This window comes from Aquarana catesbeiana, linkage group LG01 (assembly GCF_042186555.1).
Source record: "Aquarana catesbeiana isolate 2022-GZ linkage group LG01, ASM4218655v1, whole genome shotgun sequence".
Taxonomy (NCBI): domain Eukaryota; kingdom Metazoa; phylum Chordata; class Amphibia; order Anura; family Ranidae; genus Aquarana; species Aquarana catesbeiana.
The window spans coordinates 237775816-237793442 of record NC_133324.1 but is presented as its reverse complement, the minus strand read 5'-3'; the positions used below and the strand labels follow the sequence as shown (position 1 = coordinate 237793442).

At 44.8% G+C, this 17627-nt stretch overlaps 1 protein-coding gene across 4 annotated transcripts in view; it reads left to right on the top strand.

Annotated features, from left to right (window-relative positions):
- Positions 1-292: 292 nt before the first annotated feature.
- PHETA1 (PH domain containing endocytic trafficking adaptor 1) overlaps positions 293-17627 on the top strand; it is a 32825-nt gene continuing 15490 nt past the window's right edge. The window contains exons 1-2 of one of the 4 annotated variants that reach the window (XM_073626118.1): positions 293-506; positions 6355-6449. The gene's annotated coding sequence lies outside the window, so the exon portion shown is untranslated. Of the gene's footprint in view, positions 507-6351; positions 6450-17627 lie in introns of all 4 variants that reach the window. The other 3 variants (XM_073626111.1, XM_073626128.1, XM_073626136.1) reach the window with 3 other exon arrangements.

The following is a 17627-nucleotide window of genomic DNA, read 5'->3' as shown; positions in this document are numbered from 1 at the left end:
GTAGTATGACTGCACAATTGTCATTCAAAGAGTGACAGCGCTGAAAGCTGAAAATTAGTCCGGGCAGGAGGGGGGTTTAGGTGCCCAAGTGGTTAAGGGGGGGGGGGGGGTGATTGTTTTCTATATCCACTGGAGATCTTCTAGTCCATCTAGCACCCTCCACCAGACTGACAATGCCCCCTGTGCTCTCTCTGCCCACACTGACATCACACACTGTGAGCAGCTCCCCCCCCCCCTCCCCGTGTTGTGTGACCGGGACACGCAGGCACACTCCACGCCGCGGGGCGGGGTCGAGCTGTGGGGGGGACGGGCTCAATGTGAACGATCCATTTCCTGTGCTGCCTGCTGAGGGGACCCGGACAATGGGAAGAGCTGGCAACAGGGAATGTAATCGGGGAGCGGAGCCCGGACATGTGTGAGTGTGCTGGGCTGGAGGAGTGCGGGGAGAGCACCGCCTGGACTACATGGACCGTCTACTATGAGCGGAGCTCCGATCTACACGGCATGTAAACACAACCCTACCTACGCCAATGTCACACCTACCTTCCTTCTCACCCCATACTACTCACCCTACATCATCTCCTCCATGGTCACATCTACCTTCCTTCTCACCCCATACAACTCACCCTACATCATCTCCTCCATGGTCACATCTACCTTCCTTCTCACCCCATACAACTCACCCTACATCATCTCCTCCATGGTCACATCTACCTTCCTTCTCACCCCATACTACTCACCCTACATCATCTCCTCCATGGTCACCTCTACCTTCCTTCTCACCCCATACTACTCACCCTACATCATCTCCTCCATGGTCACATCAACCTTCCTTCTCACCCCATACTACTCACCCTACATCATCTCCTCCATGGTCACATCAACCTTCCTTCTCACCCCATACTACTCACCCTACATCATCTCCTCCATGGTCACATCAACCTTCCTTCTCACCCCATACTACTCACCCTACATCATCTCCTCCATGGTCACATCTACCTTCCTTCTCACCCCATACTACTCACCCTACATCATCTCCTCCATGGTCACATCAACCTTCCTTCTCACCCCATACTACTCACCCTACATCATCTCCTCCATGGTCACATCAACCTTCCTTCTCACCCCATACAACTCACCTTACATCATCTCCTCCATGGTCACATCAACCTTCCTTCTCACCCCATACAACTCACCCTACATCATCTCCTCCATGGTCACATCAACCTTCCTTCTCACCCCATACTACTCACCCTACATCATCTCCATGGTCACATCTACCTTCCTTCTTACCCCATACTACTCACCTTACATCATCTCCTCCATGGTCACATCTACCTTCCTTCTCACCCCATACTACTCACCTTACATCATCTCCTCCATGGTCACATCTACCTTCCTTCTCACCCCATACTACTCACCCTACATCATCTCCTCCATGGTCACATCTACCTTCCTTCTCACCCCATACTATTCACCCTACATCATCTCCTCCATGGTCACATCTACCTTCCTTCTCACCCCATACTACTCACCTTACATCATCTCCTCCATGGTCACATCTACCTTCCTTCTCACCCCATACTACTCACCTTACATCATCTCCTCCATGGTCACATCTACCTTCCTTCTCACCCCATACTACTCACCTTACATCATCTCCTCCATGGTCACATCTACCTTCCTTCTCACCCCATACTACTCACCTTACATCATCTCCTCCATGGTCACATCTACCTTCCTTCTCACCCCATACTACTCACCTTACATCATCTCCTCCATGGTCACATCTACCTTCCTTCTCACCCCATACTACTCACCTTACATCATCTCCTCCATGGTCACATCTACCTTCCTTCACACCCCATACTACTCACCCTACATCATCTCCTCCATGGTCACATCTACCTTCCTTCTCACCCCATACTACTCACCCTACATCATCTCCTCCATGGTCACATCTACCTTCCTTCACACCCCATACTACTCACCCTACATCATTTCCTCCATGGTCACATCTACTTTCCTTCTCACCCTACATCATCTCCTCCATGGTCACATCTACCTTCCTTCTCACCCTACATCATCTCCTCCATGGTCACATCTACCTTCCTTCTCACGCCATACTATTCACCCTACGTCATCTCCTCCATGGTCACATCTACCTTCCTTCTCACCCTACATCATCTCCTCCATGGTCACATCTACCTTCCTTCTCACCCCATACTACTCACCCTACATCATCTCCTCCATGGTCACATCTACCTTCCTTCTCACCCTACATCATCTCCTCCATGGTCACATCTACCTTCCTTCTCACGCCATACTACTCACCCTACGTAATCTCCTCCATGGTCACATCTACCTTCCTTCTCACCCCATACTACTCGCCTTACATCATCTCCTCCATGGTCACATCTACCTTCCTTCTCACCCTACATCATCTCCTCCATGGTCACATCTACCTTCCTTCTCACCCCATACTACTCACCCTACATCATCTCCATGGTCCCATCTACCTTCATTCTCATCCCATACTACTCACCCTACATCATCTCCTCCATGGTCACATCTACCTTCCTTCTCGCCCCATACTACTCACCCTACATCATCTCCTCCATGGTCACATCTACCTTCCTTCTCACCCTACATCATCTCCTCCATGGTCACATCTACCTTCCTTCTCACCCCATACTACACACCCTACATCATTTCCTCCATGGTCACAATCTGATTGTACAATTTCCTGTCCCCAGATCAGACACACTTTCTGACTACATGGGTGGTGGAGATTGTACTCCTCTGTATGAGCAGACATGGGACAGATGTGACCAGCTGTGTATAATACATAGTGATATTGGGGTCCCCTGTACTGAAAGCGGGGGGCACACTGACTACTGGAGGATGATTGGAACATCAGAGGGTGTCAAGGCAGATCCCATATACTGTATATAGTTATGGAGAGAATAGTAAAGTGTTAGCACCTCTGTCACTGCTTGCACCTGTTGGGAGATTTCCCTTCACTTCCTGTCCCGGAGACACAGCAGGAAATTCATCTGGTCCAGTGGGGACCAGACAACTTTTGCTCCACCAATGGCCATTCCCATTCATAAGAAGGTGATCTAACGATCAAACTGGCTTCTTGGAAAATATTCTTTTAGTCAGCACTGCAGCCAATAGGGGGTTCTGCTCCGTTGTCAGTATACAATACCCCAGCAGGGAGGATTCCCCCATACACCTCACTTGTGTAGATGGGGAAATCTGTTTTTTTTTGTAAGCTCACTGGCTGATTGAAGAAAAACTGGTTGATGTGTGGCCAGCCGTAGACAGTTGTCATCAGAACGGGTTTCGTTGATTCCTGTCCCTCTGTTCCTGTGACAACTCTGATAGTCACATTTCCTATTATTTTCTGTACTAGTGACAGTAATCACCGGGATCAATAGAGAGGGTGACACAGACAGCAATAAAAACCTGACAGAGGCTCTAACCTCTTGCCACCTTGTCCTAAACCATCTAAAACCCTTTCAGCTTTACATACTGTTTATTTCCCCCACTACCTACCTCTTATATTGTTCTAGCTTGGTTAATACTTTTCATTGGGTTTGGTTGATTCCATCCACTTGTCATTCAGTCATCTTGGTGGACATTTTGTGATTCTTGAAAGGAAGTTTCTGTTGTTGGATGTAACAATTTTGGTATGTGTTGCCAGTATACGGTTACATAGGTAATTGGTAAAACCGTAATCCTCCATAGTAGGTGAAATAAATGGTTATAAATTGTGAGCCCACAAGAACAGAAATCTTCCTCCTTATCCTCAGACCATCTGATCTCTCTAGATCAGCCTTTCTCAACCTTTTCTGCATGGCAAAACCCCTTAAAATAATTTTTAGGTTTCAGGAAACCCCTGCTAATAATTAATATATCTACAGTTGACAGTACATTGATGAGATGGTCAGTGGGAAGAACTGCCCCTTACATGTGTAGTCATGGGGACAAATCCCATCCTCACAGAAAAAGATCAATGGTGTCAGTGGTTGTTCATCTGAGAGGCAGAATTTGCTCAAGGAACCCCTACCAACCTCAGACTGGAGGAACCCTGGTTGAGAAAAGCTGCTCCAGATGAACACTGTGCGGTGTGATTAATGATACATTGTAGTATCTGGTTTTGTGTTCAGAATACAGTGTCCCAGCTATTCCAGTGACTTCTGATTACACCATGTTACCTGCTGGTCTTCTCCATGGTTCTTACAGGGCTGCTGGTCACATTGGTGATGAACTGGAGAAGATCATATGTATGACTTCTGATGGTGTAGTATATATATTCACTATTGTCTGCTACCCTAACGCGCTATCTTTTTGTGAGATCAGGTCCTAACGATATCCTTCAGTACCTGCCTGTCTGCCGACAGTTCCCAGTGATAAGGTCTGACTGTACATGGCCGTGATAAAGTGTTCTAAATACAGCCTTTTCAACCAGGGTTCCTCCAAACATTGCTAGGGGTACCATGCAGAGTCAGCAATTTCTGTGTCTCTGATTTTCTTATATGTAACGGAGCTCTCTTCCCTCTGACCACCAATCTTAGGGGGACATTCTTCCTACTGAGATGACCAATGTAAGGAGGGCATTCTTCCCTCTTCCCACTGACCACCAGTATTTGCAGGCATGCTTCCTACTGACCACCAATGTAAGGGGGGGTATTCTACCCACTGACCACCAATGATAGGGGGTTTATTTTTTCTACTGACCACCATGTAAGGGGGATATTGTACCCAATGATCACCAATGTGAGGGGCATTCTTCAACTGACCACCAATGTAAGGGGGCATTCTTCCCACTGACCACAAATGTAAGGGGATATTCTTTCCATGGATTACCAATGTAAGGGGCAAATTCTTCCCACTGTTTACCAATGGGGGGGGGGGGGGGATATTCTTCCCACTGATAACAAATGTAAGGCGGGGGAGTATGCTTTCCATGTATTACCAATGGAAGGAGGGGTATTCTTCCCACTAATCACCAGTGTAAGGGGGGTATTTTTTCCACTTTTCCTGATGTGAGGAGTATTCTTCCTACTGACCATCAATGTAAGGGGGCATTCTTCCCCCTGATCAGTGTAAGGAGGTTTTCTCCCCCCCCCCCCCCCCCCCACACTGATGTTCAATGTGAGGGGGTATTCTTCACACTGATCACCAAAGTAAGGGGGGTAAAGGGGGGTATTATTCTTCCCATGGATCGCAAATATAAGGAGGGTAATTTTCCCACGAATCACAAATGTAAGGACCATTCTTCCCTTGACCATCACACTAATGTATCCTGAATTGTAGACATAGTAATTATTAGCAGAAGTCATTTCAAGTGTTTCTCCAAGTTAAAAAGAAAGGTTGCACCCAATCTTCTCTTTCACCTGGAAGAATAGCAGTATGTTAATATTCAGAACCAGACATATCCTAGTTACCTGGAGATTAGATTGCAGCAGTTAATAATGGAAGAAGTATGGTTTTGATCAGAATTGGGGAAAGCTCTTTATAAATGGAGGAGAATTTATTTGCCCCACACGGTGACAGATAACTGTACATTGACTGAATGCCTTTATAGCATACACCGCATAGGTGTTCCTTCTGACTTGGTTGCTGAACCGCAGAAAAGAGCGCATGAAATGTCCTTGATTTCCAGTGTTCAAGTCCACATTCATCTTCCACAAAGGTTGAAGTAGTAGTAAACTCTAATTTTTACCTTGTATCTACAGGTAAGCTTCCAATGAGCCTTACCTGTAGGTCCAATGAATATCTCCTAAACTTGCACCGTTTAGGAGATGTTCACAATTTCAGCAGCCGGTGATGTGACTGGTGCATGCACACTGCTCTGTAGTGTGGGCATATGGAGTGTGCCACCAGTTCAGAGCTCTATGCCGTGATTGTGACTCCCGTATTCACGTGCAGAAGTGAAGACTGGGAGAAGATAGAAGCCCTGGCAGTAGTCACAGCTTGCCACTGGAGGGCTTTGTTTGACAGGTAAGTCTGCCATAATGTGCTAGTATGTGGTGAATACTTGCAGGGGGCAAGCTAAAAAAAAAAATTCTTTTGTCTTTCTTTCTGACCTTACTACCGCTTTATTAGGAAAACATGTGGGGAGATTTCATTTTTTATAATTGCAGAGTTTATTCTAATATATATCCAATATATATATATTTGTGTCCCATTGGTGAGATTCTCCTTCTCTTTTTCTCCTGAAGAGAGACATCTTTCTAAAATGAGTAGACATTTTAAGTTAGTTCCTTGGTTATAGGTTTTTATGTTTAGTGGTAAATTGTTAATTTTGCATGTTCTAAGCATTGTCTTGTCCTGCCCTAGAAGGAATACTACTGATAACGAATGCTGATGAACTGAATGTGCAACTGAATGAACTGTGAAAGGGAATGGAGCCTCACCACTGTCTGCAGAGGTAGCAGGTACGTGTATGTACTCCAAATGACACCAGATAAATCTGCGGGCACATGGCATATTCTGGGCTGTACTGTCATTCAGGTGAACTTACCAGAACTTGCAGAAAATTGATGTTCCTGATAACACTACAGACAGGTAAATATGCCATCTGGTTGTGTGTGCATATAGTGGTACATTTAAGTAAACAGTATTTGTTTCTGGTTATTTAATCTGTTGCATTTTTTATTTCAAATTCATTTTAAGAACAGCTTTTTTTTCTATAAATATATAGTGTAATAAACTGGCTGCTCTGAAGATAATCAATTCTGCACAGAATTAAAAAGAAGTCATTGTGGCTATACATATTTTTTTCCAAGGGATAGGAATACCTTAATAAAACTCTATCACTCGCCATTCTGTGTGACTATGGGGCAATCTTTAAGTGGTTGTAAACCTTTACCTATACCCTATGCTCAGATGATACACAGAGATGAAACAACATACATATCCTACAACATCCTACATAAGTTGTATCTGTTTATCTGCAGCCATTTCAGGAGATGAAAATAATTTTTCATAGACTTTTCACAGAATTTCACAGACCCCCCTTCACACAGGAACAGAACTGAGGCTGTCAATCACAGATTGATCCCTCCCCTGTCCCATTTTTTCTCTTGCTGTCATGAAAACTTGTCAAAAGGAATTCATGCTGTTAACATAGGAACTAGACAGCAGAGAGAAATGACACCTAGGGCTTTGGAGAGAGGTAAGTAAACACTATATAGAAACAAGTGCTTTCATGGTTTTCAACCACTTTAAAGAGGAGTTCCACCCTAAAGTGGAACTTCCGCTCATCGGATTCCTCCCCCCCTCCAGTGTCACAATTGACACCTTTCAGGGGGGAGGGGGGTTCAGATACCTGTATAATACAGGTATCTGCACCCACTTCCAGGTATAGCTAGCCGCAGACTCCCTGCCCACCCCCGTTGTGTTGTGGGAAATACACAGTTCCCACAACACAATGGGGACCAGTGTAGACACGCAGCGCGACTCGCGCATGCGCAGTAGGGAACCGGGCAGTGAAGCTGCAACGCTTCACTTCCCGATTCCCTCAGTGAGAATGGCGGCGGCAGCACCCGAGGATCGAGGGACGGTTCGGGCTCGGGTGCTAACATCGCTGGACCCCGGGACAGGTGAGTGTCCTTATTTTAAAAGTCAGCAGCTGCAGTATTTGCAGCTGCTGACATCTAAAAAAAATTTTTTAGCGAAACTCCGCTTTAAGTATTCCAGGGCCCGCCCCTTTACTTGTATTATCTATCCTTTGCAACACCCCCCTCAACTTTTCCCCTGAAACTTTAGTCACCGGGTGCTTTTAGACTCTGGATTGCAGCTGGCATAAGACGACTCAATCGACTTCTCACACCAAAAGGACTACATTTCTTCCCCAATCTACAGCATTCAAGTTACCTAATTATGAACTATTTTGGATACTTGTTACACCATGTTGCCACCATCTTGACTGTTTCCCCTTTTTAATCCAAATGTAAGAATGATCCACACTTTTCCTCCTTTATGACACCCTACTCTCACTGTTCACTCCTACACCCCATTGCTACACCTACAAATGGGCACTAGACCTGGGTATCAAGTGGAGCTCAGATCTGGAATACAACTAAATAGTGCTCACTCACTGCATTAACTACAATGTATTACTCAGATGGTACAACAATGATTGGCCCATGTAATATCAGGTTGCCTATCTACATGCTTTAGAATCTGTTTGAAACTGGGATTGTGAATACAGATCTACAGGATCCTTTGTATCCTCTCCAAAGACCACGGCCTATGATGCCAAAAACAGCACATTTAATACCAGAAGGGATGCCCAAGAACAATTTTGTACTCCTATCCCACATTCTGACAGCCACAAAGTAGATAATAAATGTAATACCACAATTGCAGTGCTGCAAAAATACAAAATTATACCCTAATTTATACATCATACATCAAATAAAAATAATATACTGAAACAAACAATTGCTATTCATACCTACAATGTGTACATCAACCGTGAACACGAAAGTCCCATGAATATTAATAAATACAAAGTCCCACATTGATTTAAGTCCGCATATAAAAATAATTATTAATTTATAATTAAATGAATGTGGGACTTTTTATTAACCACTTCAGCCCCGGAAGGATTTACCCCCTTCCTGACCAGAGCACTTTTTACAATTTGGCACTGCGTCGCTTTAACTGCTAATTGCGCGGTCATGCAATGGTGTACCCAAACGAAATTTGCGTCCTTTTCTTCCCACAAATAGAGCTTTCTTTTGATGGTATTTGATCACCTCTGCCATTTTTATTTTTTGCGCTATAAACGGAAAAAGACCGAAAATTTTGAAAAAAAATGATATTTTCTACTTTTTGTTATAAAAAAAATCCAATAAACTCAATTTTAGTCATACATTTAGGCCAAAATGTATTCGGCCACATGTCTTTGGTAAAAAAAAAGTCAATAAGCGTATATTTATTGGTTTGCGCAAAAGTTATAGCGCCTACAAACTAGGGTACATTTTCTGGAATTTACACAGCTTTTAGTTTATGACTGCCTATGTCATTTCTTGAGGTGCTAAAATGGCAGGGCAGTACAAAACCCCCCCAAATGACCCCATTTTGGAAAGTAGACACCCCAAGGAAATTGCTGAGAGGCATGTTGAACCCATTGAATATTTATTTTTTTTGTCCCAGGTGATTGAATAATGACAAAAAAAAAAAAAAAAAAAAAATTTACAAAAAGTTGTCACTAAATGATATATTGCTCACACAGGCCATGGGCATATGTGGAATTGCACCCCAAAATACATTCAGCTGCTTCTCCTGAGTACGGGGATACCACATGTGTGGGACTTTTTGGGAGCCTAGCCGCGTATGGGGCCCCGAAAACCAAGCACCGCCTTCAGGATTTCTAAGGGCATAGATTTTTGATTACACTCCTCACTACCTATCACAGTTTTGAAGGCCATAAAATGCCAAGATGGCACAAAACACCCCCAAATGACCCCATTTTGGAAAGTAGACACCCCAAGCTATTTGCTGAGAGGTATGTTGAGTCCATGGAATATTTTATTTTTTGACACAAGTTGTGGGAATGTGACAATTTTTTTTTTTTTTGCACAAAGTTGTCACTAAATGATATATTGCTCACACAGGCCATGGGCATATGTGGAATTGTACCCCAAAATACATTTAGCTGCTTCTCCTGAGTATGGGGATACCACATGTGTGGGACTTTTTGGGAGCCTAGCCGCGTACGGGGCCCCGAAAACCAATCACCGCCTTTAGGATTTCTAAGGGCATAAATTTTTCATTTCACTCCTCACTACCTATCAGAGTTTTGAAGGCCATAAAATGCCAAGATGGCACAAAACCCCCCCAAATGACCCCATTTTGGAAAGTAGACACCCCAAGCTATTTGCTGAGAGGCATGTTGAGTCCATGGAATATTTTGTATTTTGACACAAGTTGCTGGAAAGTGACAATTTTTTTTTTTTTTTTTTTTTGCACAAAGTTGTCACTAAATGATATATTGCTCAAACATGCCATGGGCATATGTGGAATTGCACCCCAAAATATATTCTGCTGCTTCTCCTGAGTACGGGGATACCACATGTGTGGGACTTTTTGGGAGCCTAGCCGCGTACGGGGCCCCGAAAACCAAGCACCGCCTTCAGGATTTCTAAGGGCATAAATTTTTGATTTCACTTCTCACTACCTATCACAGTTTTGAAGGCCATAAAATGCCAAGATGGCACAAAAGCCCCCCAAATGACCCCATTTTGGAAAGTAGACACCCCAAGCTATTTGCTGAGAGGCATGTTGAGTCCATGGAATATTTTATTTTTTGACACAAGTTGCGGGAATGTGAGAATTTTTTTTTTTTTTTGCACAAAGTTGTCACTAAATGATATATTGCTCACACAGGCCATGGGCATATGTGGAATTGCACCCCAAAATACATTCTGCTGATTCTCCTGAGTACGGGGATACCACATGTGTGGGACTTTTTGGGAGCCTAGCTGCGTACGGGGCCCCGAAAACCCAGCACCGCCTTCAGGATTTCTAAGGGTGTAAAGTTGTAATTTCACTCCCCACTACCTATCACATTTTTGAAGGCCATAAAATGCCCAGATGGCACAAACCCCCCCCAATTGACCCCATTTTGGAAAGTAGACACCCCAAGCTATTTGCTGAGAGGCATGTTGAGTCCATGGAATATTTTATATTTTGACACAAGTTGCGGGAAAGTGACGATTTTTTTTTTTTTTAATTTTTTTTTGCACAAAGTTGTCACTAAATGATATATTGTTCAAACATGCCATGGGCATATGTGGAATTACACCCCAAAATATATTCTGCTGCTTCTCCTGAGTACGGGGATACCACATGTGTGGGACTTTTTGGGAGCCTAGCCGCGTACGGGGCCCCGAAAACCAAGCACCGCCTTCAGGATTTCTAAGGGCATACATTTTTGATTTTACTCCTCACTACCTATCACACTTTTGAAGGCCATAAAATGCCAAGATGGCACAAAACCCCCCCAAATGACCCCATTTTGGAAAGTAGACACCCCAAGCTATTTGCTGAGAGGCATGGTGAGTATTTTGCAGCTCTCATTTGTTTTTGAAAATGAAGAAAGGCAAGAAAAACGTATTTTTTTTTTCTTTTTTCAATTTTCAAAACTTTGTGACAAAAAGTGAGGTCTGCAAAATACTCACTATACCTCTCAGCAAATAGCTTTGGGTGTCTGTTTTCCAAAATGGGGTCATTTGGGGGGGGGTTGTGCCATCTGGGCATTCCATGGCCTCCGAAACTGTGATAGGCAGTGAAGAGTGAAATCAAAAATTTACGCCCTTAGAAAGCCTGAAGGCGGGGCTTGGTTTTCGGGGTCCCGTACGTGGCTAGGCTCCCAAAAAGTCTCACACATGTGGTATCCCCGTACTCAGGAGAAGCAACAGAATGTATTTTGGGGTGCAATTTCACATATTCCCATGGCATGTTTGAGCAATATATCATTTAGTGACAACTTTGTGCAAAAAAAAAAAAAAAAAAAAAAAATTTGTCTTTTTCCCGCAACTTGTGTCACAATATAAAATATTCAATGGACTCGACATGCCTCTCAGCAAATAGCTTGGGGTGTCTACTTTCCAAAATGGGGTCATTTGGGGGGGTTTTGAACTGTCCTGGCATTTTATGCACAACATTTAGAAGCTTATGTCACACATCGACCACTCTTCTAACCACTTGAAGACAAAGCCCTTTCTGACACTTATTGTTTACATGAAAAAATTATTTTTTTTTGCAAAAAAATTACTTTGAACCCTCAGACATTATATATTTTTTTAAAGCAAATGCCCTACAGATTAAAATGGTGGGTGTTTCATTTTTTTTTTTCACACAGTATTTGCGCAGCGATTTTTCAAACGCATTTTTTGGGGAAAAAACACACTTTTTTAAATTTTAATACACTAAAACACACTATTTTGTCAAAATGTTTAATGAAATAAAAAAGATGATCTTAGGCCGAGTACATGGATACCAAACATGACATGCTTTAAAATTGCGCACAAACGTGCAGTGGCGACAAACTAAATACATTTTTAAAAGCCCTTAAAAGCCTTTACAGGTTACCACTTTAGATTTACAGAGGAGGTCTACTGCTAAAATTACTGCCCTCGATCTGACCTTCGCGGTGATACCTCACATGCATGGTGCAATTGCTGTTTACATATGACGCCAGACCGACGCTTGCGTTCGCCTTTGTGCGAGAGCAGGGGGGGGGCAGGGGTGCTTTTTTTTTTTTTTTTTTTTTTTTTTTTTTATTATTTTTTTTGCTTTTTTATCTTATTTTTAAACTGTTCCTTTCATTTTTATTTTTTTTTTATCATTTTTATTGTTATCTCAGGGAATGTAAATATCCCCCATGATAGCAATAGGTAGTGACAGGTACTCTTTTTAGAAAAAATTGGGGTCTATTAGACCCTAGATCTCTCCTCTGCCCTCAAAGCATCTGACCACACCAAGATCGGTGTCATAAAATGCTTTCCCAATTTCCCAATGGCGCTGTTTACATCCGGCGAAATCTAAGTCATGAAATGCTTGTAGCTTCCAGTTTCTTAGGCCATAGAGATGTTTGGAGCCATTCTGGTCTCTGATCAGCTCTATGGTCAGCTGGCTGAATCACCGGCTGCATTCTCAAGTTCCCTGTTGGGACAGGAGAGCCAGAGAAAAACATGGACGACGGTGTGGGGGGGGGCATTCCCTCCCACTGCTTGTAAAAGCAGTCTAGAGGCTAATTAGCCGCTAGGATTGCTTTTACAAGAAAGCCGACCACTGGCTGAAAAGAATGATACCAAGATGATACCTAAACCTGCAGGCATCATTCTGGTATAACCACTCAAAGTCCAGCAACATACCAGTACGTTGCTGGTCCTTGTTGGGCATACATTGTAAACTTTTTTTTCATGCAGCCTGTGGGCTGAACGAAAAAAAGATATTGATCGGTGGGTATGCCCACCATTAGAATACCTCCCTTCATCCACCCACTTCTAATGATGGGCATACATGCACCGTATATATATGCCGAAGCATGGGGGCATCCTCCCGCAAAAGGCAGGAGCAAATCGCTCCTCCACCCACTGCTGCCCCCACGCTTCGGCATATATGCTGAAGTATGTAACTGTGGTGGTGAAATCACCTCCGACAGCGCTGGAGTCGCGGCTTTATGTATCGTGGGAGCAAACGCTGTTGCTGTCAAGATAAATAAATCCGCTCTGCAGCTGAATGGCGTACCTGCTAAGCAAATGATGGTTAACAAAAAAACAAAGTAACATTACAGTATAACAGTAATACTTACCATACCTGCAAAGCAAAATACAAAAAAACATAGTAAAAAATAAAACATTTAACGCAACCTGTGCCTACCTAAAAAATATATATGCCGAAGCATGGGGGCATCCTCCCGCAAAAGGCAGGAGCAAATCGCTCCTCCACCCACTGCTGCCCCCACGCTTCGGCATATATGCTGAAGTATGTAACTGTGGTGGTGAAATCACCTCCGACAGCGCTGGAGTCGCGGCTTTATGTATCGTGGGAGCAAACGCTGTTGCTGTCAAGATAAATAAATCCGCTCTGCAGCTGAATGGCGTACCTGAAAACACAAAGGTGGTTAACAATAAAAAAAAACAAAGTATAAAAAAATTGCATACCTATAAAGCAAACATGATAAAAACATAACAATAAAACATTGCAGTATAGAATGCAGAACAATAGAGAGAGAATAGAGAGAGAATAGAGAGAGAACAATAAAACAACAACTATTTTTGGTTTTTTTATTTTATATTTTTTTTGTGTTTTTTTCTTTTTTTTTACTTTTTTTTGTTTTTTTTACACTTTTTTTTGTAACTTTAACTTTTTTAACTGGTACCAGGTTTGGGTCTCTCAAAATGCGACAGCATCTTGGGAGACCCTGTGGAAGTGTGCCTAGTCTGTGCAGTGCTGTACCCTACGCTAATACTCCACTAGTGTATGGTAGCGTTCAAAACATTCACCAATGCAAAGACCAGGATTGCCAGGACAGAGGGGACAACAATACCGGGTGTCACGCCTAAATCCGCGCTTGCTGCAGACACGACATCTTTTTTGGGGGGTTCGTTGGGTAGGGGTACTCGGGAGGGCATAAAGAAAATGCCTCTCATGCAGCCGGCTTACTGCATTTGGTTGGGGAAGGTGAGGTGGAGCACCGTCTGGATACAGAAGGGCTCTGACGATCTCTTCCTGGAATTTAAGGAAGGATCCAGTCCGTCCTGAAGCTCTGTATAGCACATAAGCATTCAGCAAAGCCAATTGAAATAAATAAACAGACACTTTTTTGTACCAGCGTCTGGCCTTACGGGCAATTAGGTACGGCGCCAACAACTGGTCGTTGAGGTCCACCCCTCCCATATTAAGGTTATATTCGTGGACACAGAGGGGTTTCTCCACAACACCAGTCGCCGTAGGAATTTGGACCATCGTGTCTGCATGAAGGGAGGTGAGAACGAAAACATTCTTCTCATGCCTCCACTTCATAGCGAGCAAATTATTATACTTCAAGCAGGCTCTCTCCCCCAGCCTAAGACGGGAATCTACAAGCCGCTGGGGAAAGCCCCGGCGATTAGGTCGCACGGTGCCACATGCTCCAATCTGATGATCAAAAAGGTGGCTAAAAAGTGGCACGCTCGTATAATAATTGTCCACGTACAAGTGGTACCCCTTTCCGAATAAGGGTGACACCAAGTCCCACACTATCTTGCCAGCGCTTCCTATGTAGTCAGGGCAGTTTATCGGCTCTACGTGACTATCTTTGCCCTCGTAAACCATAAATCTACATGTATAGCCTGTGGCCCTGTCACAGAGCTTATACATCTTGACCCCGTATCTGGCACGCTTGCTGGGAAGGTACTGTTTGAATGACAAGCGGCCAGAAAATTTAACCAGGGACTCATCAACGCAGACAACTTGATGGGGGGTAAACAAGTCTGCAAAACGTTGGTTGAAGTGGTTTACGAGGGGCCGAATTTTGTAGAGCCGATCGTATTCAGGGTCTCCACGAGGACGACAGAGTTCATTGTCGTTGAAGTGCATGAACCGCAAAATCTGCTCGTATCGTGCCCTGGCCATGGAAGCAGAGAACAAGGGTGAATGGTAAATTGGGTCAGTGGACCAATATGACCGCAACTCACTCTTTTTATTCAACCCCATGAGAAGGGAAAGGCCCAGAAAGATCTTAAATTCGGAGACCGTAATTGGTCTCCAATCTCTGGCAAGGGTGGACTGGGGCATAGTGGCGATGTATTGACCAGCGTATAAATTGCTTTGGTCCACAATAGATCTATAGAGATCTTCGGTGAAAAACAGCGAATAAAAATCCAGTGGCGTAAAGTCAACTGTTTCCACCTGAATTCCGGGTTGGCCAGTGAAAGGGGGAAGTACGGGTGCTGCAGAAGTGGTGGGTACCCAATTCGGATTGGCCAATGCAGCAGGAAGGGCACTATGGGCACGACGGGCCTGTGTTCGTCTTCTTGGTGGCAGCGGGACACTACTAGTGCTTGCCACCTCGCCAGCTTGAACTGCACTTATGGGACTCGCCACGTCACCACGTGATACTGCAGTGCTGGATGTACGACCAGGGTGTACTAGGCCGCTGGTGCTTGCCAGTTCACCAGAAGGAGTAGCGGCGCTAGTACCTCTCTGCTCCATACGAGAGCCCTGCGGTTCTTGCACTTCAAGGACAGCATAAGTTCGGGGTCTGGTACGCCTGACCTTAGCAGGGACCACAACTCCGTCGTCAGAGCTATCTGTCATGGAGCCGCTGTCCTCTACAGGATCGTATTCTGAGCCTGAACTTGACAGATGAGTGACTTCCTCTTCACTATCTGTCATGCTCAGAATCCTGTAGGCCTCTTCACTAGTGTACCTTCGATTTGCCATTTTGGCCTCTAAATTTAGGGGTACACTAGTGAGACTCACAGGCAAAAAAGCTCCCGACTGTCAGCGACTGATTCAAAACGCTACCAAAAAACTGTTAGCGATCGCAGGGATCAGGCCTGACTCTGCGACCGCTGCAGTTATGTGTGCTTAGTGTTTTGTAAGTGTCAGTAATCGATCGATACTGCACTTGGGTGGGCTGGGCTGGGCTGGGCCGAGGAGCAAAACGCAGGTGCTAGCAGGTATCTGGGCTGATCCCGCTAACACTGCGTTTCAGGGAACCCTAAACTGCTGGGGAGTATAGATCTGATCGGATCAGATATCGATCCGTTCAGATACTATAGCACTAAGGGAGGTGTATGCTGCGTGCGTGGGTTTTAGCGGTACTGGCGCTAACCTGACGCTGCCTGGGGCGACGCAGACCTTATCTGATCCTAAAAACTTAACTTCTATCACCGCCGGGCAATTAGGGGGTTAAACCTTTATAAGGTAATAAACGGCGGGTGCCCTAAAACTATAATAAACTGTAATAAACTGTAATAAACTACAAAAAACAAACTATCTAACCAGCGTCACCCGTAACACTTATACGGTGATTGCTGGTGAAAGGGTTAACTAGGGGGCAATCAGGGGGTTAAAACCTTTAGCAGGTAGTATATGGGGGTCCCTGTCGCTATAAAACACTGACAGCGAACCTATATACTTACCTCCCTAAACTAGCGTCACCTGTGTCACTAATACAGCGATCAGAAAAACGATCGCTTAGCGACACTGGTGACGGGGGGTAATCAAGGGGTTAACTTTTATTAGGGGGGGTTAGGGGGTACCCTGGACCTAAGGGGGGGTACCCTAGACCTAAAGGGGGCTAACCTAACTGCCCTAACACTTATAACTGACAAACTGACACCAATGCAAAAAAAAAAAAAACACTGCTATTGGTGTCAGAGTGACAGGGGGTACAGGGGGGTGATCGGGGGGTGACAGGGGGGTGAAAAGTGTGCCTGCGTGTTCTACTGAGCGTGTGGTGTTGGTGCACTTACTTGGATGTCTTCTCTCCTCGGCGTCGGATCAAAAAGACCGGCTCCAGGAGAGATTACATCACTTCCTCTCCCTCTGTTTACATTACAGAGGGAGAGGAAGCATTTGATTCGTGGGAGCGATCGGGAGGGGGTGGCCATCAATGGATGGCCTCCCCCTGACCCCTAATCGCCCGCGAACAAGAGCCGACCACTCAGGGCACCGGGGGGGGGGGGCCGATCGGACCCCCCGCCCGCGGGAAGGCATCACGTATCAGGTACGTGATTTTGCCTGCCCGTGCTGACCTGCTCACGTATATATGCGTGAGGCGGTCGGCAAGTGGTTAATTTATGACACTTCATATAACTTTGTTCATGGTTGATATACACATTGTAAGCAGTGGCGGTGCTTCCATTAGAGGCCCCTGGGCGCCACCCCCTCTGTGTAGAATAGATAGATTCATGCATGAATCTATCCATGGCCACTGTAGCCACCCCCTATTCAGGCATCCGACCCCTTTCGGACGCCAGGTGCCTGAATTACAGCGGCGGGGGTGTTTTTTTGAAGTACCTGAGTAGAGCCATAGGCTTCAAAAAATGTGGACTCGGAGTGCAAAGCATTGCGCTCGCAGTCCACCCAGATGTGTTAGAAAAGCG